Genomic DNA, 21,791 nt, shown 5'->3' with positions numbered 1-21,791 from the left:
TGCACTGCAGCCCCGCCGAACCCCTTCCCGGGGACGGACCGGAGCGGAGCCCCTGTCCCACACCTCTCGCCTCCGCGTCCCTCCTCGCTCTTGAACTTCCAAAAATACGTGTTTGGGGGGGTGCGAGTGTCTGTGGCCGCTCAGCGAGTGCACCCGGCTCCGCGCCCTCCACGCCCCGCAGGCCTCGGGCCGCTGGGATTTTGGGAGCTGCCCGAGGCGGGTGGAGAAGAAGGGGCTGGGGGCTCACAAACTTGCCACCCCAGCACCAAACTGATGGACAGGTTGAGATTAGGTATTAGGAAGAAATTCAGTGCTGTGGGGGTGGTGAGGCACTGGAATGAGTTGCCCAGAGCAGCTGTGGATGCTGCGTCCCTGGAAGTGTTGAAAGCCAGGCTGGATGGGGCTTTGAGCAACCTGGTCTAGTGGAAGGTGTCCCTGCCCATGGTTGAGACTAGATGATCTTTAAGGTCCCTTCCAACCCAAACCATTCTATGATTCTATGAAAATCTGGCCGTTTGCCATGTGTGTCTCTAATGAAAATACCTTCCACCACCCTGCTCTGCTCTGGCAGTTTTTTAGAGGTGGGCTGAGAAACACGAGTCTCTTACAGAAATGGAGACACCAGAAGATCAGCACCAAGAAAGGCTACAACAAAATAAAAAAAGTACTTTGTAACTGTGTCCAGGCAAGAGGGGTTTGCTTGCAGCAGTGTGTACCCTGGGGACCCTCTGGCCCCAGCATTGTGACAGTGCTGCAGCCACCCCTTTCCCATGGGGTTCAGCACTGCACACCTGTTAACTGTGGCTCTGCAAAGGGTGAATAGAGGAGGAAAATCTGCTCAGTGGGACCCATCTTAGTTCAGGGCCTCTGACAAATCCTGGGGCCTCAGTAGAGGAGAAGGTGCTCAATTGGCTGCATGGGCCCAGTACTGGGCCCTTGAAGATGCACAGGCTGGGGGCTACACCCAACATCCCACTGGTAGGGAAAGACTGTATGGGTACATGGCCAGCTCATGAAAACAGTTCCTGGGCCTCAGTCTGTTTGCATTTTTCTAGGAGAAAAAGTGCGGCCAGCAGCTACTCTGCCCTTCCTCCTCCTCTCCCTCAGTCCACACCAATGCTGTAGCCTGCAGATCTTTACCCGCAGACTGCCAAACATTTGCTGTTGCATCTAGTGAGCAAACATGAGCCAGGCTGTGTCTCCCCAACTATTCATGTATTTCCAGGAGAAGCATAAAGCAAAACCAGGATGAGATAAATGTAGAATAATTCAGGGGAAAGAGGCTTTTGGATGTCTCTAGTCCAACCCTCCTCCTAAAAGCAAGGCCATCTTCAAAGCTAGAGCAGGTCCTGCTGGGTTTTGAGTATGTCCAAGAACAGATAAGCACAGCCTCCCTTGGCAGCTCATGCTACCACTGACCACCATGGAGCAAAAAAGGTTTGTTCCTGATATCCAAACAGATTTTCCTCATTGCATCTTGCCCCTTGACCTTTTACTGTGCACATCTGGAAAGGGTCTGGCTCCTTTTTCTCTCTGACCATTCTCCAGGCTCAGCAATTCCAGCTCCCCTGCAGCCAGTCCCGGCGAGCAACTGTGGCTCTCTCCACTTTGCAGATCTCTGTCTCATAGATCTCTGCAATAAAATTTAGCGCATAACACAGCACAGCAAAACTTGTAATCCAACAGAAGAGAATAAAAGGTCTGTCCTGCAACCAGCATCCCAGCATTGGGAAGGGTCGTTGGATTGGGCTGGGGTTGCAGACTGTCCCTGAGGAGGGATGGCAGAGAGGGGAGAGAGAGGCTGGTGACCACAACTGATATAACAGGAAATTTTCTTTTCTCGTTAACCTCCTTGGGTGAAGCTAATTGCTGTTTCCCAATTATTCTCACCCTATATTCCAGCCTTGCCCACAAGGGATTCCTGCAATCCTGGCAATCTGGCCCAAAAAGGCCCATTTAGATCATCACATCAGTGTCCCCCTCAGGGTAAACTACAGCCGTGTTTTTCATTTGTGTTACAGACCACATTATGCTCACCCTGCAGAATATTTGCTGAGGAGATTCATTTCTTGGAAACCAGCCAGAATCCAGCGATGCTTATACTAAAGCACGTGTCAGGACATTTTAAAAGCCCTGCAACGTTGTCACGATGATCACAGAGATAATTTGCCAATGGCGAACTCTGCAGCTGAATCCAATCAGGGTTGTGAAATGGTCCTTTCAGCCTCCTCTGACTCACAATAATAATAATAATAATAATCTGGGGTTAGATTTTGCATTTGGTTGTGGCTCTTAATAGAGGGTTGTGGAGACTTGCACCTGCCAGAGCTGAACCAGCCCAGGGAAGGGGGAAGGATCAGTCTAAAACACTTCAAATGTTTGTCACATGCCTTTCCAGCTCTCCAAGTGGGGATTCCTTTTCCTCTCCTGTTCTTTTTGGTTTGTGCATGTTGTACCCAAGGGAACAGAAGCCTCTGGTCTCCCCTTGGCGTTGTACTCCATGCTTGATTCCCAGGGGCAATGCTAAGGGTGTCTTGCCTCTTCCCTTCCTGATCTGCAGTGCTTTCGGTTTGGTTGAATTTAGGACAGTAGTTAAACACAAGGTAGTCTTAATGCCTGTGCCAGTGAAATTGTTTGATTGTTTTTTGCCAGTGAATCATTATTATATCAGTTTGAGCTAGCTAACGGACCGTGGGAGCAGTGGCAATCAAACACAGGGAGGAAAGAAAATACTTCTCCTATGTGGGAGTGTGACCTAGGGAGTGTGCACAGCATGAAATAATCAAGCTGCTGGCAGAGCCCAGAGTACCAGAGGGAGGACAGGGCAGGCGAAAGCTCCGCATCTTCTCAGAACTTGCCTCAGTTCCTCCAGGTCTGGAGATATCGTTCTGCCTGTCTGCAGCCAGTCCAAGAACTACAACATGAGAGTAGCTCTGTCCTGCCTCCTTTAGTTACCCTACAACCCCAGCAAGAGAGGAGAGCAAAACAGGGACATTGAATTTGATTAACTTTCACTACTTTGGACCCAGCTCAGGGCAGAAATAACAAGCATCACTGTGGACAGACTATCAATGTGATATTGATGTCTCTTTGTAATTTAAAATGAATTAAGCCACCACTCAAAAACACCTTACTCCATTGTGTGGTGACCAAAATGCGTCCCCATTCTGTCTTCCTGATCAAGATCTTTATTTAATAAAGGTAAAAAAAGTCTGCATTCCTGTCTCCTAAAAATGTGCTAAAGGAAGCAGAAAACAGAAGGGAAAATATTGATGTCTGCAAGAGCTTCTTAGTTGCTACTGAGCGCCTGGTGTTGCAGAGCCACATTGTGAAGGCTTTTGTACCCAGAGGTGACTTCTAACTGGTTCTGACTCATTGAGCACTAAAATTTAGACTAATTTGCTTTCCTTCCTAGTAGAATTAATAATGACAAACTGACGGGTATTCTGCATAGGAACCTCATTCCAGGAGAGTAATGATCTCGTAAGAAAAGATGTAGTCAGATCAAAAAGCATTTTGCAGACACCTTCTGACTGTGCTTGTGACAAGTCCTCTGCAGTAAACAGCCATTTTACAGGTGGAACCGTGACTGTGCCATGTGGGCTGCTGTCCTGTCTGTCTGCAGAGACCTGGGTCTAAACACTGCGAGCATCCCAGTACCACTGGTGGCCTGAGCCAGCAGGACCAGTGTTAGGCCCATGGACGAGCCCTGAGGGAGTCTGGATTGCATGGGGGGCTGGTGCTGAGATATGGCCCATGGCTGATGGATACCCAGGCTGAATGAGCCAGTGAATTGCTGCTAAAGGCTTTGCCCAGATAAGCACGGGAGGCAGCACTATTTATTTCATTTGAATAATACATGACTAGTAAGTTAAATAAGAGAAAGCAAAGTGAGCTTTCCGGTTAAGCCAAAATGTTTGATGCTTGTTTCCTGGGCATTTTGGGTCTCTGGGAAGCTTTGAAGTGGTCCTAATGAACTTGCCGATGTAGATAATGTAAAGTCTTTAATAATTAATTTATCAGGCAATGCTGTCTATGAAATACATTCTGAAATGTTTAAAGAGATGGAACTGTCCTTTCTAAGTGGTTGTTTGATCTCAATTACAATGGTGCAAGTTCTGCAAAGATCTTTTATGGAAGCACTTCAATACACCTTGCTTTGAATTAAACTGTCCTAATTGGGCTATCTTTTATGTTTTTATAATGCTGTGTTTGCGTCAGATTACAAAAGAAAGGGGTGAGGGAGAAAGACCTGAGGAGTAGCAACCAAAATTCCCTGACACCAACCTCACCAAATGACAGAACCATTTACTCTGTTGTAATCTTGATCTGTATCAAGTGATCAAGGCCAGGAAATAAGCCATGAAAGAGCTCACCTTATCTTATCAACCCTCCTGTACCCATGATACCTTTATTGCAGTTGTAACTTTCATTTCCTTTACCTTCTCCTATTGGACACCTGTGAAATTTTGACTCCTGCTTTGCAATGTAATCTCCCAAAATGATCCCTGCCCACCTTAAGCAAGCCCACAGGCTTTTCATGGCAGAAGCTGTTTGGCACCTTGGTGAGATCATGGTGTTGGTCTGCAACTAGAATGGATTTTTTTTCCCCTCAGAGTGATGCAGGATGTGGAAGACAGCAGTAGGAAATGGGGATTTGTAGCGGGGGGCTGAGCATCTACACAGCTGTTGATGAGGACAGGGGGTGCCAGTGGTATCTGCCAGTGGCTTGGGACATCTCCTGGTCACCGGACAGGTGAAAGGATGCTCTCAGCCCTGCTTTCCTGACACAGAGACCAGTGCCACCAGCACTGCTGGACCGTACCTTTCCATGGTCCCACAGTCCCACAGTCTCAGCATTGCTTCCAAGCTGGGAAATGTATTAGGAGATACATAAGGGGTTGGAGGTGAAGACCAGGGATCACTTCCTCTCTGTCAACACAGGTACAAAACACACTTTTACAAGGTTGCACGCATGGCCAAACAGCCTCTCCCATCCGTGTAACAGCACTGGGATTGCTGGAACAATAACCCACCCACTTGTGTTTGTGTTTGCAGGGGCTGTCCTGCAAACGGTCACATTCAGGTTGTTTTACTCACAAAGACCCTCAGTGAGTTTGGCTGTATTCATATCTCTGTGCTGCCAGGGCAGGGTCACATCCTCCCCGTCCAGAGGCACACCTGTGTCCATGCAGGGGAGAGCAAGTATTGTAAGTCCAGTTTTCTTCCTATTCCACCCTAGAAAATTACCTAACAACAATTAATGCCGGTGTTTTGGTGGTATATATCATCAGTGCTGTAATGTGCCAAGACAAGGAAGGGCCTGAGAACAGCACAATATTGTTTGTATTTTCAGCTCTCAGCTCTGAGTTAAATGAAAGTTTCAAACATGTGGCACGAGTCCTCTTGGATCACGTTTAAAATAAATTTTGTGTGTTTGGAAACAGTGAAACTGGAAACTGCAACAACAAATGGTGTGTTTGGGGGAAAAGATAGCAGGGAGAGAAGAAACAAGCCTATCTAGAGATCTTATCTTCATTTTTCTTGGGAGGACAATTTATGCAGCCAGCACTGGAAGTTTGATCGTGGTTGGGTGGTTCCCGGCAGCTGCATTTGGAAAGGAAAGGGAGGCAGCAGCAGGCCAGGTAGATATCTGAGTACTTCCACGTCTGCTCTTTTCAGTTAAATACCATATGTTTGGACTTTGCCTGTAAACCTTTAACAGCGGGGATGAAAATGAAATGTTTGCTGTGTTTTCTGCCTGGCTCCATTTCAACACCAAACAATGCTCACAGATCCCCACTCACCTGTACTTGCCTGTTTGCAAGTAAAATGTGAGCCCTGTGGCGATTTTCAGGACTCTTTAGTTTTCCCTTGCCTGTTCTAGATAGAAAGAGATGGAAAAAGCTAGATCTAATGTATGCAAAACAAACCATAGTGGTCACTGGTGCAGCACTGGTGTTAAGTGCTTTAGGAGATCATTTCTTCAGCCTGCATAAAACTCCATGCAGCTAAGGAAGTATATGCTGATGAACTGCGTACATTTATGGGTATAGTCCATATTTAGATATCAAAATCACGCTTATTGCACAACAGAGACTTTTATTCAGTTCCTACAATGCCATTCTTCCTCAAAGTCTTCACTAGCACAAACATTAACAAGGTGCAATGACCTGTCTGTGTTTTGGCCTGACACCTGGGAAGTATTTCTATTACACAATGTTTCCTTATCTGCTCCAGCAATAAAACTAATGGAGCCAGGTGTCTGATAGGTCCCACTCCTCTTGCTGTCCGCCTGGGAGGCAAATGGGAGCCCTCCTGCAAGTTCCTGCCAGAGCCTGGGTTAGTGGCACTTCTCTCAGTGCTCACTCAAGTCTCTGGCATTGCCAGTGAGGGATCAGACATGGATTTTGTTTCTAATTAACATTTTCAGTGTAGTGGACATTTATTTGTATGTGTATTTGTATATGGCCACATTTTAGAAGCCCCAGCTCCCACCCGAAGTCACTGCCTTTGTAAGCGAGGCCCACTCACCTGATGAAAAATCCCTTGAGCTGGATCGTGTTGAAATAATTTCGTGTCCCAAGCTGTGTAATATATTAAATGAATCACAGTACAAGAAACAGATGTTTATTCCAGGGAGTGCAGGAGTCCACACACAAAGTATTGGGTTACTCTCTGTCTCAGATAACAGGACAAAGCAGAAAAGTTGGGATTAAACATTCTACGTGTGCCCAATGTAGAAACTTTAAACCTTAAAAATGTAGCCCAGGTCCTTGTAACTGGCCTTATGGGAGCAAACCTGCATTTGCTGTGCTGCATTCCCAGGCTGCAGTCAGCACTTGGGCACAAACCTGGGCACTGGCACATGTCCTGCACGTTACACCAACCTCGGTGTAACATGTAAAGCACTTGGGTCCTTTAGTTTGGTGCCTGGCCACATTTTTTTACTCCCATGCCCAAGGGATGGTGATCCATAGCCCATATCTAAGAGAGGTTTGGGACTATCTGAGACGTCATCTATGATATTTCAGGTCTTTGGACACTAGTGTCTTTAGATCTAACTGCAGAACTGAACTCTGGTCTTTTCAAATGAGCTGTTTTCCTTAAAACAAAGGCTCATTATGTTTGATCAGTTGTTTTTATCTGTTAAGCCAAAACTCTAGATTAAGTATGAGAAAAACTCCCTTCAAATAAAACATGAAATATGAGAAGCTCTAGAGAAGTTTAGCAACTTCTTAGCAACTCAGTACAGGGAATGTTTGCTCAAAACTCTATACAGGAGAAAGCATAAGCCCAAAAAAACAAGTGAGGTAAAGAAAAGGATCCTTGTAGAAAGATTGTGCATATCCAGGGATGCTCCTTGCCTTCAACTTTTCTGCCCTGCACTGATTCTTTTATCGTCAGCAGCACTGCCCACATGGGTCCTGTTTGGGGTAATTTCTAAAAGCCCTGTGGGTCCAGGCAGTGCCCTGTGCTTGGGGTCCCTGAGGGATCACAGCCTCTGGCCCTGCAGGATGGCAGTCAGTAGAAAAGAGCGTGACCAGACTTCCAGCCTCTCCTGCTACATGCAACCACTGTCCTTTGGCTGGCAAGCACTGCGGAAAATGAAAAGCACCATTTCTACATTGTAAAATCTATTTGAACAAACAGACCTTTGCTCAGACACAGCTCAGCCTCCTCCCACATCCCACCAATCACTGTATCACAGGCAGTACTTCCTGGCTGCAGAATCTGGGCTTCACTCATACAGGAGGAAAGATCTGCTGCTCCTTTTCTGTTCCTGTTTGCATCCCTCAGCACACTTGACACGATCTATATCCTGAGCTATTCTTGTACAAGCTTTCCCATTGTTTGAGTCGCAGGTTATGAGTTCTGTCTCTTTGAAGAAATATGACACGTGGTATGGAAAAGTGAGAATGATGTTAAGTCTGCACGAGATACTCATGGATGTGACATACAGGAAAAGGATGCTTTGCACTGTCCTCATGAATGAAGGCACAGGAAGGAGGTGTGACAGGGCACTGGGTGAGCTGCTGAGAAATTTCCATGGTTCCTGATTTTACGCTGGCTTAGTTTGCATCCTCACTCTGCATTTTCATTAACTGAAAACGTAGATCATAAAGGGCTCCTCTGGCACTAAAAGTCTTGTCTCTGCTAAAATGTTTTTTAAATACTTAACACTAGTGATTCAGACCTAATTTGTGACATCTTTGTCATGACAGCCTGCAGTCTACAGCTTCTTCACAGCAGGCAGGAGAAAGGCAGGTCCTGATCTCTCTGGTGACCGGCAACAGGACACAATATGGAATGAAGCTGTGTCAGGGGAAGTTCAGACTGGACATTAGGAAAAGGTTCTTCATTGAGATGGTGGTTGATCTCTAGAACAGGCTTCCCAGGGAACTGGTCATGACATCAAGCCTGCCAGAGTTCAAAGAGCATTTGGAGGATGTTCTCAGTCATATGGTTTAGTTGTAGGTAATTCTGTGAGGAGCAGGGAATTAGACTCAGTGATCCTTATGGGTCCCTTCCAGCTTGAGAGACACAATTCTACGACAGTCATTGGTCCCTTGCCTGTCTTTCCACACTAGCACTGCTCCTTTATTCTCATCAGTATTGCCAGCTGAATATTTGCAAGGGTGGGAGGAAATACTTTGTGCTGATAGATACCAAAAATGCCTGTCTGATGGCTGCAGTGTCCTCCCCAGGGTGCTGTTACCAGCCACTCAGGATGTATTTTGAAGGAATGGGGGAAAAATCAAAATGCTACAGCCAAAGGCCTGGTGCAACCAGGTGCTGAGTGTCACTGGGTACAGCCTGTGGTCTGGAGCATTTGGAGTTTGCTGCTGGGGCTCTGTGCCTTGCATTGTCCCTGAGGTCACTTGGCCTTTTGTTCCTCCAGCCCTGCACCAGCAGTGCCCATGCTCACTGTCAGGGGCTGTGCTTCCCATTGCCGAGCTCCTTCCCATGCCTCAGCGCCTTGCTCCTGGAGGCTGCTATCATGTGCAAAAAGGAAGAAGGCGGCAAAACAAGCACAGCCAGGAATCACATAATATTGCTGCAGTCCTGCCAGGAAACAGACTGTAGAAGTTCCTGTATTTAAAGCCAGGAGATGAGTTTTATTGTTAGTAGTTGTTATAGCAACCTGAGGTGCTGGAGAGTAATACATGCTCGGCGCAGTTGCAACAGACTCTGACAAGTTCAAGGCTGTTGCCTTGCTGCTAAATCTTGTTGCCAAGGCAATGCAACACAAGGCTAGAGCCTAGAGAAATGAATACTGCTGACAGCTCGTGCCAGCAGGCATGGGCTGATTAAAAGGGAACTTGTGAAAGTGATGTTAACTTAAAGAGCAGAAGGGAAAGGGGAGCACAGAGAGGGAGGAGAGGATCCAGAGGAGGAGTGGTGGGTTAATGTCAAGTAACAGGTAAAGGAAAGCATTTGGTTAAAAAGCCATATAGTTGAACAGGAAGTCAGCCGGTGATGCAAGAAATGCACCACATTTTTGGAGGGAGTAAAAAAGAATCACAAAATCCTCATTTTTAAAATTTGTTTAACTTGGACAGTACTGCTGTCAATTGAACAGGAACTTTGGCTTTTTCTCAATGGTGTTGACAGCAAAAATCATTTCCTCAGTAAATTTGTTCAGTGGCACGGATATTGTTGCTGCTGTAGTGAAAACCATGAAGTAGCTAAGTTAACTTTCAGTTTTATGTTCATTTCCAGCCTTTTCAAATGTGCTTCATGGCAAAATGTTAGCTAGAAAAGAGATGAGGCTGCAAGTTGATTATTCTCTCTTGTCTGTGATTCACCGTTAATGCTGACACTATACTCTGAATTGAAGGAAGAGTATTACTCCAAGGACCACAGAGTCAAAATAAATGATCAGTGCCAAAGAAGTCAGGTAATTAAGTTAATTTCAACTACCAATACAATATTTTGACTTGTGCTATGGGATACTAGTGTTCTAAAATGCAAGTACTACAGAAGTGCCTCAAATAGATACACAATGATCTCAGATGAACTTGTTGACTTCTCTATTGATTTGTGAATAAAAGCATAATGTTTCTTAAACAGTTATCATGGCAGTGTTCTGATTCACTCCTACTTATGTCCCGTGTATTTTACATTTTCATGGATTATCAATAGCAAAAGGTGACCTCATGTTTTTCTATTCAATAACTGTTTCATCATGTGCAACTTGCAGTACAACAGTACTATACCTGACCAAATGTCCTATGCGGAAATTTGTTCTTCTGGCACCTGCTGTGGATCATGGAAAATCAGGTCTGTGAGTACTTTGTACTGTTCAAATATGGGAAACTTAGACATGGGAAGGGATTTGCCAGTTGTGCTGGAATGTTTTTTGTGTGCAATCATGGGCAGAGCCACCTCTATTGACCTTGATAAATGTAAGATTTTTTATTAACTGTGAAATACTTTTTTACTATTTTAAAGTTCTTAAGCCATGGTCCAGGAAGCAGGCAGGTGACTGGTCATATGCTTGTAACCATCATTTGTTTTTCAGCTGCTAAGTTATATTCAAAGAAGGTAGCAATGTGTTACTTGTACCCCTACTACTGTTACTGGTATTTTTCCACAATTGCCATAGTCGGCTGTGAGATGTTATAGAATCAGAAAGAAGGGAAAAAAAGAGTTCAGGCAATTGTGAAGAGAACATGACATTCCCCCAGAGGATGCTTTTATTTGTAGTCTGTCCATTAGATAAAGAAATGTGAGGATCCTAGAACTGGGCATTAGCATTTTTTTTGAATAAGAAAGTAAAAAAAAACCTCTATTTTTAGTCTTAGTTGAATTTCTCTGCCGGTGATTCCACATATGGTGTTATTTCTTAATATATCCAGGAGAAGGTTTCAAAGCCCTCCAGAATACCCTTCATTTTTCTGAAGAGATGCATACATAGAAGTCAGGCAAGTAAAAAGGCAAAACCATATGGGCAGGTCACTCAGCAACATCAACACTTACTTGAACTGCAGGATCCCAGAGCATTTCCAAGACCCAGCTCTCCTATCTGCAGGTCCCATCTGCCCCTGATGCCTGTGACAGTAGGATCCTTCTTGGAAGGCTTCTAGGTTCCTAGATGATGTTTACCACCCCGAACATGTTGTGTTATGCCTCCTTCAGGACAGATGGGATGCATAGGGGAAGGTCAGACCCCCCCCCGAAAGAACCATGGCTGAATCACACTGCAGCTAAATGCACCTTGGCACAGCCTCTAAAATATGGATGCACAGCCCAAGGGCATCCCCCTCTGCTTCCTTCTGCCTCCTACCCCTCTCCCCTTCTGCGCACCTATTTATTTGCTCGAGAGTCACCCCCAGGGAGCAGGAAGCAATGTGGAGCTGGGACAGTGTGTCTTCAAGATAGCTACTGATAGCAGAGCAGACAGAGCTATTTCCAGAATGATTAATACTATTAACACATGCTGAAGCTTAAGGCTGAATATAAGCTTTAGAGGAATGGATTTTGATGTAAAAAGTGAATAAATGAGACAACTGTCAGAACAATGAGTGGTGAACCAAGTAACGATTTTTAGCGTAGGAGATGCAAAGCACTGCCTGCTGGCCTGTTTTCACTGAAGCTGCTGATAAAATCGCCACTGCCCTTCAGGCTGGAGAAATAGCCCAGCAATAGCATGTGGCACAGAGCTAACCCAACTATAAGGCACCAAGGCTATTCCCACAACTGATTAGCTGCATGGCATTTGAGCAGAGGCACAGGGATGGTAACACCCAGGATCCAAGGCACTGATCCTCCCCCAGACCAAACCATGCTCCAGTGTTGCTGAAGCTTGTTTGGGGATCTTTGTGTTGCCCTTTGCTGTACATACCTTGAGTGCCTGTGAGACTACCAGTGTGAGGGCTTGTCCCATCATTGAATAAAAAGCATGTCTCCAAAGAGCCATCTGACTTACACTATCTTCTCATAATCCCCACCCCACAGATCTCAAATGCCATAATTGAATACCTGCTGTTCGTCTTCTGAAAGTCAGGTTTAACCTACTGTAGGCAGCTCCCAGAAGGACAGTATTTTGCATAATCAGTTACAGGGAATATGTGTAGCATTTTTCTGTTTTATTTCTCCTGACACTTTTCTCACAGGAGAGCAAGCAAACAAAATGTAAGCATAGCTGTGCAATGTCCTCTTCCACAATTCCTTTTTTTTTAACCCCAGTCATTAAGGTCACTTCTTTTCCTGTGACTACTGCATTGTATGGACAGTTTTTCATTTCTTTTTTTGAAAATGTATTCTTCTCTTTCTTGCATGAAACATCTTGAAAATAGATGAACGGATTCACTAAAATCTGGTGGGATTTGTTACCTGAGATCTGTCTGCAAAGAAGTCACATGCTCAGGGTGTTTCTCTGGAGTAGCTAGTTCAGCTTGGACCCGGCCACATGATCCTTTTTTCGAGTCTTGCCTTATGGCCTCTGAGGAATGTTACATTGGCTGCGAGCGAATTACTATGTCTTGGCAAGACATGTTAATATCTTCGCAAAGACTTGTTAGGGACCGAGACTTCAGCCTCCAACTATTTCCTCTGATAAAGCAGAGTATTCACAGCAGTTCATTAGTCTTGAATCATCAGTCTGACTTTGAGAGAAATGAAAGTTCCCCACAAACCAGAAGGACTCCGTGAGTAAAGCTGGCTGCTGTTGCCTGCCTGCTAACAGGCTTTGGAACAGAAGCACAAAGTGTTGGATCAAATTAGAGGAGTCAGTGACTCAGGACACTTCAGTCAAGGGTTGTTGGGAAAATGAACACCCAGGTGGAAGACAGGTTATGAATTATGGCCACACCTGCTGCAAGGGGATTTGAAAGACCATCTGTCATGACATCTGAAAAGCTGGACTGTCATATGTGGGGATAGAAATTTGATGTTTTCTCTGAAGACCTGCCCATGTTCATACACCAAGTTCATAGCAGCAACAGAACTACAGTCCCATTTTATTATAGCTGTTGTTTTGAGGGGTTTCATCACTCAGTGCTGTCTTTCCATTAGTGTCCAAAATCACACTGATAACCCTTGAAAGCACAAGAGTGTGACTATCATATCTGCAGCTGGATCTCTGCTGGGAAGCTAGTTACACAGCATGGAAAGTATTTTTGCTATCTCATTTTGAATCGTTGATAACAATATCACAAGTGAAGGGACCGTACTGTTCATCCATTAGATGGGAGAAACCCCTCCCACAGTCCCAGAACATTGCTGTCCCAAGCACACACTTGCAAGGCAGAGAGGAAACATACACATCTTACAAGCCAGGAGCAGCTTTCCCAAAGCGTGGCTGGCAGAGCACCGGTGCAAGTGACAGAGCGTGTATCACAGGACAGGTCCCTCCACGCCAGCTTCCCAAAGCACTCATATCACTGAGCTCAGCTTCAGAGCATAGCACAGAGAACACTAAAGGAACCTGAGAGCTGGCCCCAGCACCTGGAGCGCTCGATACAAGTAAGGGTATCTATCAGTCAGATGCTCAGAAACCCCCAGATGATTCTCAACCCCATTTCTTGGCTGCGTGCCAGCCTCTTTACACCTCAGGTGTTGGAAGAGGAAGCGAAACAGCCGGTTCTCATGTATACGTTCAACAGCTCTGAAAAGCCCCCCAGTTGTAGAAAAACGGAGCAGAGCTGAGAGGTCTGGAGTTGGTTTCCTATCTGAAAGCCAGGCAGGATGCCGGATCTGTAGCTGCAGTTTGGCTTGACAGAGGGCCAACTCCAACACCGCTGTTCTCATCTGCTTTAGTGTCAGCTGAACATTTGTGTGCCATTTTCCCATCCAGCAACATATGAGCCTAAATCAAAGACCAAAGTTCCCCCAGCTTTCTACAGGTGGTGGCATGAATTGCATTCTTGTTCAGTGTCCTTTGCTGTCACCCAGTTAATATTTTTGACACTGAGATCCAAATCAGGATCTTGGTTTAGCAGCTACTCAGAGACTTGTCCCGTTCCAGTCTCATTTGGGCTGTACATGTGCTTAGTTAGACACATGTTTAAATAACTCAGTACAGCCATGCTTAAGCCTAGAGAAAAAAGTATCCCAGCAGAAGGACAGAGAATTGGCTTGATCAACCACTCACAATGAGATGTGTTCAAGCCATCTAATGGGTAATCCTGTGCCTATGTACCACAAAAACAAGATAACTCACTGTCCTGCTTGGCAGAAGTGTTATTGGCTCTTGGAGAACAAGCACTCCTCATCGAAAATTATCCTTGTAGAGTAAATAATCAAACCAAACTAATGCATTTGTAGGTGTGTATATATACATATATAGTTCACATGGATTTATATGATATTGCATATGCTTATGTCAGTCCATCTGATGGGGTAGAAACTGATGGGGAATTTGTAACTACACGGAAAGAACAGGAATTTTCTGGTGAACCTCGGCATGGCAGAGACTGTTCTCAAAGGTCGTAAAAGACTTCTGCAGCCTGCTAATTATACACTAGCCAAATCTTATTACAAACAAGTAATAAGTATAGGCACGTTTGTTGGTTTTGCTAATGACATTAATGTCCTTTTTGATGGTTTGCAGAGCTACAGGAGGCCAGAGACTCAATTTGTACTGATGTATCTCCCACTCTGGTGAAGTCTACGGATCTCTGTGGATGTTTGATAGCTTTTCACTATCTATCTTTAGACAATCCAAGGTCTGTTTTCTGCACAGTAGTTTGAGCTGCTTCTTCTGCCATATAACACACACATTCAGAACTCTAATTAGATAGTGGATCTGTATATTATTTTCTAGTACATAAGTGATGGTATGTAAAATTACACATTTCTCTTCTTAAAGGGAATTTGTGCTTTTATTCCTCCACAATTTCCTTATCTTCCAGAGCAAAATGGCTGAGATATTGAAGTCTGCTGTGTAGATTCATTTATCTTTCCCCTGCAGAGTTCCAGAGAGTTCAGATATCCCAGTTAAAACCACAGACTTTGCAATTTAGGGTAAGTCATCAGCAGGGTGAGAGACAGACTTGGAGCTGGTTAGTACACATTCTGATGAATTATCAGGATTTGCTGGGCAAAGAAAAGCAAAGGTTTTTCTCTTCTCTCTATCCACATACCTCTGTGACTGATTTGTTTTGAGTTTCCAGTGTCTGTTTGCACAGACCTGATCATCGGTCCCACTGCCCTTCTCCGCTTCCTGTCTGAGAACAAATGGAGACAGTCAGCAACAGCAATCACACGTCCTTTCATATGAAAACCACTGAACACAATTTGTCCCGCCAGGGAAATGAGTGCTTCAAGTATGTGAGCAATCCACTGACTTCATAGGAATATCTCTGGGTGGGTTTTTTAAGCGTGCTCTCGTTTGCTGCAGCGACAGAAGGACACTGCTCTGAGCACACACTTGCATGCTGCAGGCGAGTGCCAGGAGCTCCCCGCAGGCGCTGCTGGCCCGTGCTGCAATGTAGGGAGCCCTGCTGTGCTGGGACAGTGAGCTTCTGCCCCCCTAGCTTTCCATCCAGCCCTTCCTACCATTACACATCCCTGGGAATATACTCAGAAACTACAGATGAGGTCATTCCCAAGAGACTGCTTAGGTATTTGGGGCCCTTGACACTGAGAGTAGTTAAAATCTTATGCTCTATGAATGGCTTTTAAAGGGAAAGTGGAACTCTTTTTATAGTACATTAGCTGTTTGCTAATCTTGAATTGGTAAATTACTAACTCCTCTATAGTTTGTTTATCCTTATTGTTAGAGATTGAGCTCATATATATTCTTTGATCTTAGTTGCTTCCTAAGAGGCTTAGGGAGTGACAGTTACCAATGCACAATCCAAAATAAAACATTATTCGTGAATTAATATTGTTTATGCATATTAAAAAGTTTGAGATTGATTTTGTCTCTGTGCTGTCTTTTCAAGCAATCCATCAAATATGAAAAGCAGCAGCTTGCCCAGAAGGCCCTGAATTTGATTTGATGCTCTAAACTTCAAAACATCTGTCCAGCAAATTATGCCACATGCTCCTCTGTGGTTCCAGGGTGAGAACAACAAGCACAGCATAAAAAGATACCTCACCACTGAAGGTGGGGGGTAACTCTAGCTTTGTCCTATGTCCAATTTGTCTTGGTGTAACAAAGAAGAAAGTGGAAGCTTACCCTGGAGTCCAGGTTTGGTACAGAAAGCCTTTTTCAGACTTACTGAATCAACACTCACATCTACCAGCCCATGACCTTACACTCCTGTACTTCCATGCTCCTCTCCCCCAGGCAGTTGTACAGGGCTTCCCATCTGGTATGGGTCTGCTGACAGCACACTCCTGGCAGAGATGGCAATTTAGGTTCAAGTCACAGTTAATGTGCTGACAGAGAATCCCTACCTTGTTGTTCAACCAACATAAACCTTTTGCCCAAGTGTAGACAGTGCTGAGCCAACAAACATGGGTTTCTTGATGCAAGAGGATGTACTGTGCTCCAAATGCATCATCAGAATCACAGATTAGTGGTGTCTTTTTAAAAATGCGCTCTGAACATGAGTTTTTGCTTCCAAAAATAACTTTTATTTTGTTCATATTAGAAGAGCAGGATGTTCTTTCCTGTCCTGAAGGGATAAAGAGGAAATGAGAACTATGGGGTTCTTATATAGTATAAGCTACTATTCTCCGGGACTAGTGCTCTGAATCTTGATTTATTTTTTTTTCTCCAGGCTTAGCATTTTATTCTCCATGGACCTCGTTTTGCATTCATTCATGCTGATGTTACTCCAATGAAGATCTCTTTGATATCAAAGGAATTCCTTCATGTTTACAACCTCTCCCATCCTAAGGCAATAGGCATTAGAAGGGAGGCAACCTACTGAAGACAGTGCATGCTGAATGTCTCAAATCCCTTTTCGAAAGAGATAAAGTCAGTTGAGAGCTGCAAGTGGGGGCAGAAAGCATCCTTTCCTGTACTCTGTTCGAAGGAAAGAGACAGCAGTTTGGAGGAAATGTGAATGTAATGGACTGTACATTTGTATCCCATTGTACTGAGGTCTGACAGGAAACACTTGGGGTTTGATTCAGGAAAAAGTAAATAGTATTCCTCTATAATACTTTCATAACCCCGGTTATCCTGCAATATTTGACTACATCCCTGTCTTTAATGTATATATTCTCACAGCTCTCTCCAGAACACCAGAAGGAAATCTGGCCACTGGGGAGCGGGGGAGGCATGGGAAGAGACTGTACGGCATTTTCCATCCGATGGCCCTACTGAGTGACAGCAAAAGGCCATCTCAGCTTTCCCCCTTTTAAACCAAACGGACTCCTGAGCAGCTGCCATTATGGACTGCCACCATGAGCAGTTCCTTATGGGAGGAAAGCTGCAAATACCAAACTTGGAGTAATTTCTGAGCAGCCTCCACCAAGCCTGTGAGAGCTCTCTGTTCCCATCGGCTCTCGCTGTTATGTATAGATGGTTGTAATGAGTTCCCACCAGTGTGCAGGGCCACAGACTCCTCAGCAGACACCAGGGAATCCCTTGTTAGAGGTTCACCCTGCAGCAACTTGGAAAAGGTTCCAGCCCTCACCATTTAGTAACTTTGTTCCTCATAAAGCCATCAGAAGCAGGAGTGCTCTGTAAGATCTGTGCTGGTCCCTGGAAATGCCTTTCATCCCTCCCGAGGGAACCTGCCTCCCAGAGTGACCAGGGTCAGGGAACTGTTACAGTTCTTTGTCCGTGGGGAACATGCAGTACCACCAGTGTTTGGCACTTTGCTGCATGGCTCATGAAGCTGCAAAGATTGCAAAAGAAACCAACCCCCCCACATGTAACCCAGAAGAGACAGACTGAGGACATAATGCCTTTGATTGAAAAGGGAGGCACCCAGGAAACCTCGTAGTATATGTGGGTTTTTTTGGTTTTTGTTTTTGTTTGGTGTTTTTTTTTTTTTAACTAGAGCTAAAGTAATTTGGCATGTGTGTCCCCTGAGCTGCTTCCTAAACCACAGCTGCATGAGGAATTATCTAGCTCTTAGCTGAAGTAACTCCTTAAAAAAAAATCCCAACATGTAGGTCATTAAAGTGCTAATAAAAAAAGTTGATGAATCTCTGAGCAATGCTCCGATTATCTCTCTGTGGGGATTGAAGAACTCATTAACATGAGCTCCATGCCACTCCCTCCCCGTTTCTCAGTTTGGCATAAAGCAAGGAAACAAATGTTTGTGGTTTGGCCAAGTTTCTAATGAGTAGCTCAGTTAGGTTCACTGATTTAGACACATGGCTTTACAGAGGGTGTAAAGGCTGCAGTACCATGTAAAGTGGCAAAGCATTTCTGCCAGATTGGGACCCTGAAAAGGAAATGCTTTACCTCTTTTGTGAATTTTTTTTGTGATATATTTAGCCAGAGATGTACATAGAGAGGGTTTCCTTGACTTGGCAGACAGGGAGAAACATTGAGCTCCAGAGAGAGTAACAGAGCCGGATGTATGTCTGAGGACGCACTCTCCAAAAATACAATGCTGTTGTAGCTTACTAGGGGCTTGGTTTCACTTCCTGTGTTCTCTCTGCTCTAGATGTTACTTGTCCTAATCCACAGAAGGATGCACAGCAGTCCCCAGGCACTGCAGGAACCCACAGGCAGCATGGGCAGAGACCTCCATTTGCTGCATCATCTGCAGGAGCTGCAGTGCAGAGATTTGGCTATAACTAGAATTGGCCCAGGCCAGTGACTCTCCAGGAGCACCTGGCAGTTGTTTTGAAAGAGGGAACAAAACCTCCAGAACTAATGGGAGAAGTCTTTTCCATGCAGGAAAGTTTCTTCTATATCCTGCTTGTAATCCATTTATAGCCCGAATCATGATGAGTACTTGTCATCTCCATAATCTTTCCAGGACTGAAGTAAAACTCATCCACATGCCCAGGAGAAGAAAACTCACCCAACAATAAACAGGAAAGGCATCTGCTGGGATAAGCAGCTGCTGCCTCTGAAATTCAAATATCAGGGTGTGTGATCAATGTCACATAGCACCTTAGAACCCAAATCAACCTCCTGAGACATCAAGTCTGTCCCCTGCTGTTGCAGACAATGCATTGTATAATGAATTTAATAAACTTCATCTCAAAAGCAGTGAGATTTTCCATTTCCAATACCATCCTTGGAAAAGGCAGAATTTAATTGCTCTAATGGTTAGCAAGCCTCTTCTAATTTCCAGATGAAATCTGTGTGTGGCCAGTTCATATCCAGTTGCTTTTATGCCAAGCATCATCTCTAGCCAAGCAGTTGTTTGGGCCAGAGCTCAGAGTTCGAGGCAAGTTCTGATCCACCAATTCCATTCCATCCTCACTTTCAAAACCACACCTAAAGTTTGTAATTTCGCAGCTTTTCAAGGTTGAAAGTTTATTAAGGCATGATACAGCTGTAATTTTTTCTGAAAGGAAATGAAAAACAGGGGATGAACATGGATGGAACAGCCCCACTAATTCCATGACTGTTAAATTGAATAACTATGCAAAATGGAGACAGCCAATTGCTTCAACCTTCATAGCACAATCCACATGTAGTTATATATTCTTCCAGTGCCTAAGGTAAGTTTTAATTTACAACATCCACCAGATAGTTAGAGGTTTTGTATTAAATAACAGATGCTGTACCACCTCATCCCATTATTAGTGGCTGGTACCTACAGGTTCCTGTGGTGCTGGTCCGTTCAGGTGGAGACATCTCAGTGCCATGTACATGCAAAGTTAAAACATGTTCTGCATCCTCTCCCTATTCAAATCAAATACCCATGTCTGGATAGTTTGATGCCTCAAGCACTTTTTTCTCCAAGGACCTTGCTAGCTCCCAAGGGCCCTTGCTCACCTTTCTATGGTGGACTTGTTGTAGCTTCTATCCTGATGTGGTGGCAGCAGCCAGCCAGGCTGGAGCCTCTTTGGTAACTCCATCAGAAGAGGGTCCTGGTGTGCAGTGTCCTTACTCCAGCTCTGCTCATTTCCCCATGACCACAGTCCTCTAGGGGCTCTTTAAAAGTGATCAGGATGCAGAATTAAAAGGTTTTGTTCCTGAACATACATGAAGTTGGTTAATGTGTGTAATTTTACACCTGTAAGCAGTATTGCTGATTTCAAAGGAACGTTTTAAGCCTTTCAAGCATATTTTAGAAAGTTTCTCCTTGATCCTGCTTGTAATCCATTCATAGCCTGAATCATGGGGACTTCTTGGACTTCAGGAATTCTGAGTTTTAGAAATAATTAAAAATGTAATTAAAAATACAGACTTTTTTTTTTTTTTTTGCATGTAAAGGGGAACAATCACCCATTGGTTCCGTGACTTCAAACGTCTGGTCAGAACTGCTCAGATGTAACCAAACCAGCCCTGAAACTGAGAAACAAGTAACTTTGAGTGGGGAAACAAGACAGAGGTGTTTTCAGCTGCAAAGCAGAACAATTACAGAAAGGGACAGAGAGGGACAGAAAGAGACAGAGACAGACAGAGAGAGAGAGAGACAGAGAGAGACAGAGAGAGACAGAGAGAGACAGACAGACAGAGAAAGAAAGAGAAAGAGAAGGAAAGAGAAAGAGAAGGAAAGAGAAAGAGAACGAAAGAGAAAGAGAAGGAAAGAGAAGGAAAGAACAATGTTTGCCAAGATGACTTTAGCATTTTGTGCAGCTTTCTTTAGCCAGGGCTGCTCTCAGCACAAGAGCTTTTTCCTGAGCAGCATGAGCCATCTGGAGGAGCCTTCTGCTGCCTTTCAGCCCCAACAACTGTTTAAATCTCTCCAAATTTCACTTCAAAACAAGGGGGTTTTCCGTTGTTGTTTTTTGTCTGGGGGAGGTTTCTTTATTCATTCTTCCCCCCGTACACCTCCCTGTATCCCCCACCGCCGCCTCAGCAGTGCGCTGAGCACCGAGGACCCCATCTCCTCGCGTCACGGCCCCTCGGGGACCGATGCTCCAGCCCCGCACTGCAGGTACCGCCGAGGCGTGGGGCGTGGGACAACAATGGAGGGCAGGCGGGGCGGACGACACTGGCGGCGCCGCCGTCCCTCGGCCAAGTTGGAAGCCGACGGAGGGCGAGGGAAGGGCGGCAGCTCTTCCAACTTGGCCGAGGGGCGGCTGAAAAAGGACGGCGGGCGCGTCCCCGCCGGCTGCCAGATAGTGATCCACGGCGGGCGGGCGGGCGCGGGGGGAGGAGCCCAGGTGTCCCTTCCTGCCACATAGTGCGCCACCCCTTTCCCCGCCCGCTCCCGCGGTGGTGCTGGCGCTCCCGCCGCCGGCGCAGGGATGGACTGCAGCACAAAGGCGCGGGCCCGCTGAGGTATCGCTCCCGCGGGGCGCGGGCGGGAGGGCGAGCGGGGAGCGGGGGGAAATCTCCTTTCCCGCCGAGCGCGGGGCCGTGGCCGCCCCGCAGCCGGGAAAGGGGGGCGGCGGCGGCGGCCGGAGGCCCCGAGCGTTCCCCGCCGTCCCGCGGCCGCCCCGGGGCTGCGGGGGGAGCGCGGGGCCGCGGCGGGCGGCGGGATGGGGCGGCGGGGCGGGACCGCGGCGGCCGCGGGGCGCGGGGGCGACTCGCCCGCGGGGCTACGCCAGCGCTCCGGGCCGGGGAGATGCTGCAGCGCTGCCGCTCTGCCTCGGCGCTGGGCTGAGCAGGAGGACGGGGCTTTAAATAATGCGCCTCTGCTCCGAAACTCCGCTAATCAAATAAAACCTGGCGAGTGATTGCTGTTACTACGCACTGCCCTTGCTCCGCCGCAAGGCTCCGGACTCCCCTATGCGTCTCAGGAAACTTCTTAAAAACCGTGTTATTTAGGCTTTTTGTGCGTTTAGTCGCGCACGGCTCCACC

General features: G+C 45.9%; 1 protein-coding gene across 3 annotated transcripts in view; it reads left to right on the top strand.

Moving 5' to 3' along the window:
- The first annotated feature begins 21,161 nt into the window (after nt 1-21,161).
- The window catches only part of ADD3 (adducin 3), a 100,344-nt gene continuing 99,714 nt past the window's right edge, over nt 21,162-21,791 (top strand). For all 3 annotated transcript variants that reach the window (XM_032694767.1, XM_032694763.1, XM_032694766.1), the window contains exon 1: nt 21,162-21,268. The gene's annotated coding sequence lies outside the window, so the exon portion shown is untranslated. The remainder of the gene's footprint in view (nt 21,269-21,791) is intronic.

Source organism: Chiroxiphia lanceolata, chromosome 8 (genome assembly GCF_009829145.1).
Source record: "Chiroxiphia lanceolata isolate bChiLan1 chromosome 8, bChiLan1.pri, whole genome shotgun sequence".
Classification (NCBI taxonomy): Eukaryota; Metazoa; Chordata; class Aves; order Passeriformes; family Pipridae; genus Chiroxiphia; species Chiroxiphia lanceolata.
The sequence above is the reverse complement of the archived record's forward strand: the minus strand, read 5'-3'. Positions and strand labels throughout refer to the sequence as shown.